Genomic DNA, 11,482 nt, shown 5'->3' on the forward strand with positions numbered 1-11,482 from the left:
ACCTGGTAGTATCCAAATACCTGTAATCCAGTAACAAATGGTTATAGTTAGTTACACTGAAAAGACTATGCTGTAGTGGAACTCAGCAGATCAGGTGAATCACAGTCTTGTGAACTCCACTGGCTTTACGGTCTCACTGATGTGTCCCAAAATGGCATGTTTTGGAACAATTCCAGAAAAAATAAACCCAACATCTTCTATGTTTATCCTCATTGTATCACCTCATCCAAAAATGTCTGTCCAAGCTTATGTAGGAAATTGTCTCAGTACATGATTATGAAGGAACATTTAATTACACAGTTCATTCCAAGGTAATTTTTTGACGCTGTATTGAACATATATTCTCTGAATAAAACACTTTTGTGAACAAAAGGCATTTATAAGGAAGGATATTTGGAGAAAAACTCAAGTGTTTTAAAGTTATTGTTCTTGCAACATGCACGGTACATTTTCAGAATTTCACAAGCTGCACCAAAATTGTTTTAAAAATGTATGGGAAGATCAAGTCTGAATTGCATACTGACAGACTCATAGACCACTCACAAAAGAGCAGGGAGAGTGCCAAATTGAAAGTCAGAAATTAATATATGTAATTACATATATGCAATATATACAACACTCTGCACAACTGAGTCTATATACAGACACAAGTTTTGAAGTAATATGTCACAGATGTGGAAAACAAAATCACAATCTGCTATGTTCAGAATAGATGACTTACCCAAAAGATAAATTCACAAATTTCTGCCTCAGCTCTAAAGAATAAATCACATCTAAAGCTTGGAATTCAGAGAAACTTAGTATCTTTCACTGTATTTAGAGAATATATCTCTCAAGCTTTTTAAAGAGACTGAAGCCAATCTATTGCATTATTATAGGTACTCACTTTATAGAGATAGTAGGTCTCCCTCAGATAAGGTAGTCTGAGGTTGTGCTTGTAAGATGTGAAGGAATCCAAAAAGCCTGAGGTGAGATGACCTTAGTGGAAGCAACAGTCCAGAATAAGGACAGTTCTTAATACTTTTTCTTGAAAAGTTCTACAATGCCACTGAAGCTGAAAAGCTTCCTTTTTTCTAAGCCTAAATATGCTAAATTAGGCATGCTCTGAACAAATGTGACCATCACTGAAATAAATCTAATTGTGCAGTGCCTGGATTTCTTTGAGGGACTAGGGGCATTCCTGAGCATCGTACATTTGTAATGATTCATATACTCCTTTAAAATACACAAGTTTCAGAAAAATGGATTTTGATCAATAGACTCAGAAATACACCTAGAAAGGGAAGAACCATAAGTAGTGTGAATTTGTCATGAGAAAGGCTAATAGCACAGCCCTAAGGCACCCTTCCAACTGCAATTTCTATTGATCTTGAAGTTCCTAACATAGCTATTAAGAAGTAAGAAGAGGCTATGCACTTAACCACAAACATTTCAGATCAAATAATCAAACAGGTGGTGAAAACAAATTAACTATTCTGGATAAGGAAAATGAATATTGACAAAAAAAGATAAAGCATCAGCTAAACTGGGCACACTAGATACACAGTATTACACATTTTTTCATATTCTTTTGGGAATAAAGTCAATGGTGGAATAGTGGAATACTTTGACAAAAGAGCCAAGAGACTAATTCAGGGACATTACAGGCATCCGTGCAATAGCTAAGGAAATGACACAAACTCAAAGAGAGTATGAGGAGGCACTGAAGAAAGCAGTGACAGAAAATAGCAAGTTGGATCAGATATAACATTGATGACATAGTGAAAGAAATCAAATGCATTAACTATATGTTTTCTCCATGGAAAACCAAGCCAATTGACAGAAAAGCTACAGTCACAGGCTTGTACAAGGTTTCCATATGGCACAGAGGTGCTGTGGAAGATTATACTTCCTGCAGTTATTTCAGATAAAGAATCACTGACTGCCCTGCTGAGACAAAAAACTGCTCCAGAATGAAGCTGGGAAATGTTCATGGGAACATAACAAAGTATTGGAACAAGTAAATTCAAGAGCAGAACTGGGAAGCTACACGAGCCAGTACCATTCAAACAGTGAAGTCCAAAATGGAACTGGGTTTTTACAATACTACAACAGTAAGTGTAAGAGGAGACAGACAGCTGTAACATAAGAAAGAAATAGATTCTCAGCTGAGAAGAAATTACTTATCATTGCATATGTCTCAACAAATACATAAACAATATGGGTCAAAAAAAACCAGACTGCAGTCAATTTCAGATGATATTTAATTTTCTTGGAAAATACTTCCAAGGTTATGCTGAGCATGACTTCAGTTGAAAAAAATTTATCCTAAAGTCATATTCCCATTTGAGTTTGTATAGAAGGGAATCGAAGAGGTCACCCTAGTCCTTTTTCTTCTTCAAATATATAATTAACTCTGCCTATGGCATTCCCATACATAACTGCCTACTCCATCTGTATCTTAAATCAGCATGTGATCTAATATCTTTCTTGTCCTGGACTAATTTTTTACACTGTCCAAGTCTCACTTACAAAGTATTACAGATTCTTACAGGACTTCACAAGCTCTGAAAACTGAGTATCTAGAAGATCCTTTGGCATCTGTGGCATCTTCAGTTCCAAAACCAAAGGCCTCGTGTCCAAATAGGCTTCAGGAAAAACACAGGTCCTTAAAAGAGTCACTACTTATCTAATACTAGAATTTTGAAAAATCTCATGTGGTCGGAATTTTTTGTTCCATACTTAGAAAGGCCTTACTCTTCTTATTTCATTCATACTTGTTTCCTATTTTTTGGTGTCAATAGTTTGCGTAATGAATACACTATCACTGCTCAAAGGGCTTTACAGTGTATTGAAGAAAACAGTTTAGACCCACATAATAGTTAGCTATATAAGTAAAAGTCATTGGTGACAGAGGAAACTTGCAGTAATTTTTTTTCTGGATTCACGAAACTAGCAAATGGGAATCTCAGGTACCTACGAGTTTCAGGTTCAAAATATTCCACCATTTGCTCCACTTAATTGAGACCAATTTCAAGACTCATGTTAATCCCTTTTTCCACATCCCCTCCTTTCAGAACAGTGCCAGTACACAATGAAATTTTGAAGGCAGTGCTGAGTCATTAAAGTAAGTAATCTGTCTGGTTAATTAGCAAAGCATAGGTACTGGTTTAAACAGCTTAACTCCAAGCAGACTTTTTTCCCAGTGGCCATAATCCAAACAAGAACTTGAAACAGCAAGAAGTGAAGAACACTTGTCAGTAAATCTTTCTAAGACACCTGCGGAGTAATACTATATTTCAGATGGTTCAAATTTATTTTTTTCTCTACTTACTATAAAAGTCTTATCTTTCGAAATTGTTTTGGCTGAAGTTATGTGATTGCTGCACTTCTTTCAGAAACTATTAGTAATAGTTATTAACTGGAATGCTATCAAGTCTATCTACCTATGTAGGAAAGACTTACATTTATAGCTGAACATTCCTGGTATTTCACAATGATTTGTAAACTGAAGGGACTTGATGTAGAGGCAGAATAAATATGAAGCGCTAAAGTGTAATTTTTGAAGTCATTGTTTCCTAAGTGTAGTCACAGTTTAAAATGATGTAGGGTTTGACGTAGAAAATACATGTAGAAAAAATTGCCTAGGGACTGCAGAAAGCAATAGAAGCCAAAGGATTTAGCTATTTTCTACACTGACAGCTTGAAAATCATGACATAAAGCAAGATCTATGAGGGGATCTAATGAAATGTAATGTATTATGAGCTTTGGCCAGGAACAAATATGGAAGGAAAGTCATGACAAATAGAAGGACAAAAAAAGAGGATAACAGTACTAAAAGCAAAAGCCTCAAGGAGAACGAGAAATAGAGGTCACATATACACAAGTGCTCAGAAATTTAGTATTCAATATATTGACACAGACTGAAAGAAAAAAGTCACTTCTGAACTTCCGAGTATGGATATAGAGTCAATGAAGTCCAGAGAGGACTGGGAAGATGGTTCTGGAAGACAATAAGAAAAAGGGCAACTGATGCCCTTTCATTAGAACTTCAGTAGATGATTTCTTAAGTCTGATCTTCTGAAAGAGCACAAATAACAACATTGGAGAGCTTGGTGCCATTTGTTGTTGAAGAGCTGGAAAAACAACCTAAAGCTGCTGTAAAACTCCAGAAAAATAAAGGGCAAGAGAAAATGACAAAATTAACTATGCCCGCTTGCATTTATTATTCAGTACTTTAGAGCGTGCTGGATAACACGCAGTTTTGTTTTAGTTATGAGCAACAAAATGTTTCATTACCCTTGTCAGATAATGAACAGGTAGGAGAACTGAAGCAAATGCATTCCCTTAATACTGCAATCTAAACAGCCAGAAGCCTGGTGGAATCAAGGTGTCCTGAACAAAAGAGCAGGTCCTTCTGGAAAGCCTCAGTGTGACAAGGATTACGATGGGGTATAGTACCATGCGTGTCCATCTCTCATGCATGGTGCAAAGGTATCCTTGAAGTAGCTGTACTGTTCTGCATGGTGGCTGAGGAGAATTCCAGGTCGGAGCTAAAAACTAAGTTGAATAGCTAATTTCAGGGCAAAGAAGTCAGGGTACTTATCAAAATCAGGATACTTATCAAATGACACTAACTGCAAAAAAATGTCAACTCAAAATGTTCTGTCCTCTGAAGGGTCCAATTTCTTTTCCAGGAGCAAGTGAAATAAAAGGAAGCAGGAAAGCGTAAGAGAGAACAGCACCATTTCGAGGCTGCTAGCTGAATGACACCCTGTGGACTAAAATCACCTTGAATGACTGCAAGTTTGCGGTGGGGCCCTTTCTGTCCACCAGGAGTACTGTAATTACTGCAGCTATAATCACTGGGTGGGGTGTGGGGCTTTTAATCCTGAGAACGGTCTCCAGTAGGACAGACAGACTCCAGCCCTAAGTAACCACGTAGGTACACGTGCAAAGAGAGTAGCAGCTGACTTCTAATAACTAACTCCATACTTGACACCTGTGAGAGGAAGGTTGGTTTTAGGATTACTGCCTAATTAGTGCCCTACTATAGCTGACATTAATCTAACTTTTCCAGTTATACCACACTGCTAACTTGTCAGCTCATCCAACTCTTTTCTTACCTCAGTAGAGGCTCAGAGTTTCTGAATATAGAAGGCATAATAGTATTTTAATTTACAGATGACCATTAGACAGTTCTTTATTTCCAGTAACATTCCAAAGTACTAAAAATGTCCATTTTTTAGTGTTTCTAGAAAAAGTAGTTGGTCACATACTACATTTGTACTTATCACATGAATATGCAGAAATGCTCCTACAAAATAAACTCTTAAAATGTTAATAAATATGTCTTCAGAATGGGTTTCAGCTTAAATTAAACATATACTGGAGCTGCCACCCTGGAATACCTGTATAAGAGAGTAGACCAAAAAAAGACACAAGCAAATTCATGATTTGAAGATTTATTTGCAAGACAAGCAAGTTTCATGTTTCTGAGTAAGCAAACATTCTGTCCAGCCATCACAAGGAATGGTCAGCAATTCAAAAGACAGAAACAGGTGAAATCTCTGTGAAATTTGAATCTGATCAAGAAGGTTTTCTGAGTAAATATGGGGACAGGATATAATATGAATATCTGAATATAAGCAGAAGATCTTAGAAATCAATTCACTGCTTTGGTGGTAGTCTATGAAGTTACCTCTGCACAAGAAAGATGTGCTCAGGCAGCTAGACTCCAGTAAGCATTCTGGCAGCAAAGCCCTGTCACTGCAATAGCTTGAGAAAAGTAAAAAAGAAGACCTGCTAGAAAAGCTTACAATGAAGGGATGCATCCCTGTTGTGACAACTGGGATACCCCAGTACAAAACAAGCACCGACAACAAGCAGACTGCAAATCCTATGTCCACTAGGTTGCTTCAGCTTAGATTATTTGCTTCTCTTTTTTTTCCATTCATACTTCTGCATTTATGTGTTTGTCAGATTCAGCCGCATCTTTAGGGCACTTTTTAGATAATGATTGCTGCAAGCAGTATTAACAAGGTGCAAGTGCAAGCTTTGTACAACTGTATCATCTCCCTTAGATTGTCACTCAGTATGCATTAGAATTTCTTACCAGGAATAACTGCAAAAGTAGCACTCAACCTCCTTTTAAAATGCTAGTATTCATAATGCCCGTAAGAACAGTGCAGCAACTCAGTGTTCTATTATTACAGAGAGTATAAAAAACAGTTTTCACAGAATATGTAATGGATCCCATAAAGGAGAGACCCAAGTCAGTAACAACTCTAAAACAAGAGCCTTTCAGACAAAACCTGACAGATCTACCCTCAAAGGAAAAATGCAGGGAGAAGAAAGAAAGAAAAAAAACCCAAAAAACCAACTGCAGCAGCAAACAATTTAACAAGGATAGTGTAAAGTTATTCTTCAATACAGGAGTGGTCATCTTCATGCCATCTTCAGCATAATACCCAGTGGCTATGGATCATCCAAAGAAAAAGTGCGAATGTATGATGAACAGAAGCATGACAAATTCCTAGGAACATCCAAAAATAATTAAACAAAAGTGGGTATGTTACCTAGATACAAGATATTGTTGGAGGAGAGCATCTATGAACAAGACAAGTATTATGCCATAAAAACTATGAAAATCAAGGCAGGTTTCCAGCAACCAAAAAAATATTCGTAGTTGACAATCTTATCAGCCACTGCAGAGACTCCCAGTAGTGGGATACACTGAATAGGCAATAGGAGAAGAGCTGCAAAAAACAGGATTAGGATGTATACAAATTTGTAAGAGAAGCTGCAAAAGAAATGCCCAATTATTTCCTAAAAGCAGTGTTCAAAAACCTTTGCTGCAAGAAAGTGCGAGAAAATCTGACAGCATTTTAAGCTCTACATTAGGTATTTAATATATGCTAAGACACAAACTTGGTTCTGCGCTCTTCTCCGTACTTACCAGTATACAGAGGAGATGAGAAGCTGTTTTACCCAGCCTTATGAGGATTACTGTGTTAACTCTGTAGTCCTGGACACTTACACACAGAATAGTTAGAATGAGCTTGGCCAATGAAAGCTATGTTGACATGACACTCCCTGTGGGAGCTGTCTCAGTAAGCATGAATTACAGAAACACTGAAACTGTTCTAATTTATACCATGAAGTAAACCCACCACCTGTGTCTAGGTGGAGGAAAGTTAAGGAAACATTACCGTCCTTCCTTCCTGTCAGACATGCTGAATATTGTTTTCCTACATATGAGAGATTCTTATGTCTAGAGAGAATGTGTATATTCACAAGCAATATACTAAAATATGAGTTACAATGTGCCAGTGGATGCTGCATTAGGAAAAAAAAAAAAAAAAAAAAAAAAGGAAAATGAAAAGGTACTTTCTACAAAAATACCCAAATAATTAGAGGAAATGTTTCTAGACACATCTGTATCTGTAAATTCATAAAACCAAAGTATACCCCAAAATGAAACAACCTTTGGTATGAGTACCTTCTGCAATGTGGTAAAAACAAGTAGGATTTACATATGTTTTAATATAAATGTGTTTCTGTATATCCCCAAAACAAGCCACAGCCAATTCTAAGAAAAGCCTTAGCAACAGGTGTTGAAATGTGTTACATCATCGGGAAGAGAGAATAAGACAGGTTTATGAGGCGCTGCAGAGATTCTCAACAGTACAGTTCTTTAGACAAGAAAAAAAAATCAAAAGGAGAGCTAAAAAGATAGTGGTAGGAGATAGTCAGATTGGTAAGAGAAATTTCCAAAGGAACATCATACATATATATGATGATGTTGTATTTTGCAACAGAACCACCAATCTGTACAATGAGGCTATAGCAGCAAACCCCCAATTCTGAAACTTATTCTGCTTAATTAACATATTAAATAACAAGTTCCTAGAAAGCAGAAGAGGACAAAGATAATATCAAGGATAAACTGATGTGATCTGACTAGACAACTCTAGTGCAAGCAAACTGTCCTTGACCCAAGTAACCTAATTTCCATTTGTTAAACAGAAAAAAAACCCAAAACCCCAGAAAGGACAGCATTGCAGCAGTAGATGGTCTCTTGTGTTTTTTTTATTCCCAGGGGTGTTCTTGAAGCATCAATTCTCAGACTTAATAGTTTGCATACCTACCATACCTGAAATTTTAAGTGGCTTCCCGTGATGCACCCACCTCAGGATATACAGATCAGGCACTTATGACCGTGACCTGCAATCAGCTTTATTGCAAGGATATCAGCGATCCAACCAAAATCCTGTTCTTACCACACTTTTGGTTTAAGGCTGTTAGCAGTACAGCAGCCTTCTTACTCATGGGCAAGCAGCGCAGCCAGAAAAGTGAAAGGAGACAGGGACTGACCTTGGTAAGAGGTTTGCTGTTGATTTCAGTAAAACCAGGACTTCACTTTTAGGGAAGGTATTTCCAGAGATGATGCATGCTCCTGGGGGCAGTGCTCTCTCGCACAAGGGGGAAGATTATTTTGTAAATAGACTAATAGAATTTGATATCCAACTTGTTTGGACTAGCAAAATGAGAGCCAAGAGGTCATGTTTTAATTCCCACTCATTACAAGAATAGATATGTTAAGTAATGTTAAGTAACATTGGTACCATAGCAAAAGCATATCAACTGACAGAAAATACATTTAGGCAGTGATAATACCCTTCTTGAGTTGGAATAAGGAGAAAAAGTTATAACTTAAGGTGAAAGGTGATTCTGAAAGGATTTGTACGAACACCTACTATACCTGGAAATTGGATTTGATGATCGAGGAGGTTTTTTTCAGTCCTTTGTTCTAAGCGAGAACTAATTCAGTAACAGAGATTCAGGGAAGGTTCAGAGATGTAATATGGCATAATGGAAATGTGGGGAGGAACCTAGGTTTTGTGAAATAAATTGCAATTATGTGAACCTGCATGTTAGGTGCAGGCATTACAGTACATTACAATACCCAAATTACAGAAGGCAGACCCCAGAATTACACAGCCAGAGATAATCTGGAGACATACCTTTAATGTACTATAATTAAGACAGAACATATTAATGCAAAATACACATAAACTATTAATAAAAACAGGTGGGTTTTTTTTTTTATTTATAGGCCATTAATTCTTCATCCAAAATGAAATAAAAATGCAACTGAAGTAACTGATTCTTTCGCATTTATGCAAACTTTGATTCTTCATAATAAGTAAGTCCCATATTTTCAACAATATCCAGTCTCAAATAAGTCTGTGGATGCTGTTACTTAAGGGAAAAAGAAAATATCCCAAGAGGGCTGAAGGAGGATAAAAAAGCATTGCAATTCTTCATTTTATGAGTGACTTCACGACGTTTGACTGAAGGGGCAAGTAGTGGCTGTTAATGAGGAAAATTCACAGAAAGAGGTACCTTCCTTTCAATATCTCTAACACAAAAATGTCCATACCCTAACTGTATTGGGCTAAGAATACTCTTTGACCTCTGAAAATGAAACCACTTCTTTTCTCCAAAACACAGACAGGGAGATGAATGTGTCCTTAAAAATCAAGTAAGACTAAGGAGAAATAGAAAACTGCTCATCGCTCAGTCTGGAAAACAGGAACATCAAATGAAATCCATAGCTACTACCAGGGAAAAGAACATTCATGATTCTTCCTCAAAACACACAAGAAGATAGGTACCTGCTGAAACTTCTCTATGGTGTGACTGATCAAGGCCAATCCCTGTACTCATGCCCATTCATCACTTTGGCCAACAGCTACAGAGTTAACCATCTTGTCTGGTTAAATAACAGAGTACTGACAGTTGTACTATAACCATGCTAGGCTAATACTTGGGTGTGGCTGAAATGGCCGACTAACAAAAGCCGTATTACTGATTGACTTCACGCAATATCAGGCACCAAGGGAGCAGCTGACCTCTGTCAGCACAGAGTACCTCTGCTTGGTAACCTCTCCCTGAAGAGCAGTTAGTTTTGCTAATCTTGCATCTGCACTCCAAACGAACAGTGAAGGTGATAGAATATAAATAGACCTTATATTTCAGCATCACATGTAGAATCACACGTACACATCACGTAGAATGGAGTTTCTGTAGGCCTAAATGGAAAAATTACATATCCTGTCTGACTTACACAATAAAGGTAGGTAAAGTCTGTATTTGAATAGAGAATTCCAGTGCTTGGTCACACACAGCAGGGTTTGAAATCAGCTGCTCCTATTCTCTCTTTGTTGTAGAGAGCAAGGGACCTTCGGCGTTAGGGGAGATTAGAGAGTCTGAGTGAAGTGTTGAAGGGCTTTTTCTTAGAGCTCTAGCAATGGAAAAAAAATGAGTCCTCCATGATCAAGAAAACCCAACTGACACCCCCCTCCCCAAAACCAAGACAACCTAATTCAAGTCCCTAACTCAAGTATAGGGCTCTGAGATGATCAAGAGCTGCATTTTTATGCTCATCAGTAAGGTAATAACTATTCTTCAAAAAGCATATCTAACTATATGACCTGGTACTGTATTAGATCATTTATAAAATCAAAAGAATGAGCTGCAAATCTTTTACTTCTGGTGCAAGGTGTTCCTTCAAGGAAGAGGTATAAGTTTGCCTTCTCTATAGATAACAAACTTCATTTAAAAAAAAAAAACAAACAAAACTACAGGGCACAAAACTTTGTAAACTTACTAGTCAGTTATTAGCACAAAACTATTTAAGCTACAGAAGTCACTATCTAAAAGCTGTAAATAGACTTACTGATTATACCTTAGTTTCTGCTCTACTTGAAAAAGAAAAGATTAAGAAGTTTGCAGCACACTTATCTGAATTTAAGGATATTGGTAAAGGGTGTTTTTTTTTTTTTAATATTTTATATATTCTTAAAACTAAGAAAGAAGATAATCAGACCTTTATTCTGTCATGTAAGGTAGGAACCTTGATTATCCCACTGAACGGTAATACCGCCCATCTTTTTGACTTCAGGAGGGCTAGATTTTGAAAGAACACTTCTTCAGTAGCAGCATTGGTATTACAGTTCCAAGCATTACTTAACTACACATGTAAATACAAGTTTATTTGTTTATTAAATAAGCAAACATTAAAACATTGTGTTCTGTTATCTTGAAAAATTCTTAGTAAAACTTGTCCTCCTGAAACAGAGGTTGGTAATTGTTTCTCAGGAGCGGAAAACGTGGAATTTGGGGCAGCTCACGGACGTGAGTAGAAGAAAAACTGCCAACAGCAAGGGTGACAAGGTTCTTGAGGTCGCAAAATTAAACTGTGATGCATAGCATTGAATTGACACTGCAACATTTTTATTGCCCTAGGAAAGCAAGCCTCTTTGTATAAACAGAGAGGACATTGTCATATCAGCACTGGATGCCTATTGTTGGTAGCATTTTCTGTCACTAAAACTAGACTTGCTGATGAAGTCTTATGCTAGAAAGACATGAAGTATCTATGTTATAACAAGACAGAAAAGTGGATAGTGAAAAAGAAATAGAAAAGAGAGAAGA

General features: G+C 37.1%; 1 protein-coding gene across 1 annotated transcript in view; it reads right to left on the reverse strand.

The window, feature by feature from the left end:
• LOC126037351 (melatonin receptor type 1A) overlaps positions 1–11,482 on the reverse strand; it is a 52,247-nt gene that overhangs the window by 40,216 nt on the left and 549 nt on the right. The window lies entirely within an intron of this gene.

Source organism: Accipiter gentilis, chromosome 3, assembly GCF_929443795.1.
Source record: "Accipiter gentilis chromosome 3, bAccGen1.1, whole genome shotgun sequence".
NCBI classification, from domain to species: Eukaryota; Metazoa; Chordata; class Aves; order Accipitriformes; family Accipitridae; genus Astur; species Astur gentilis.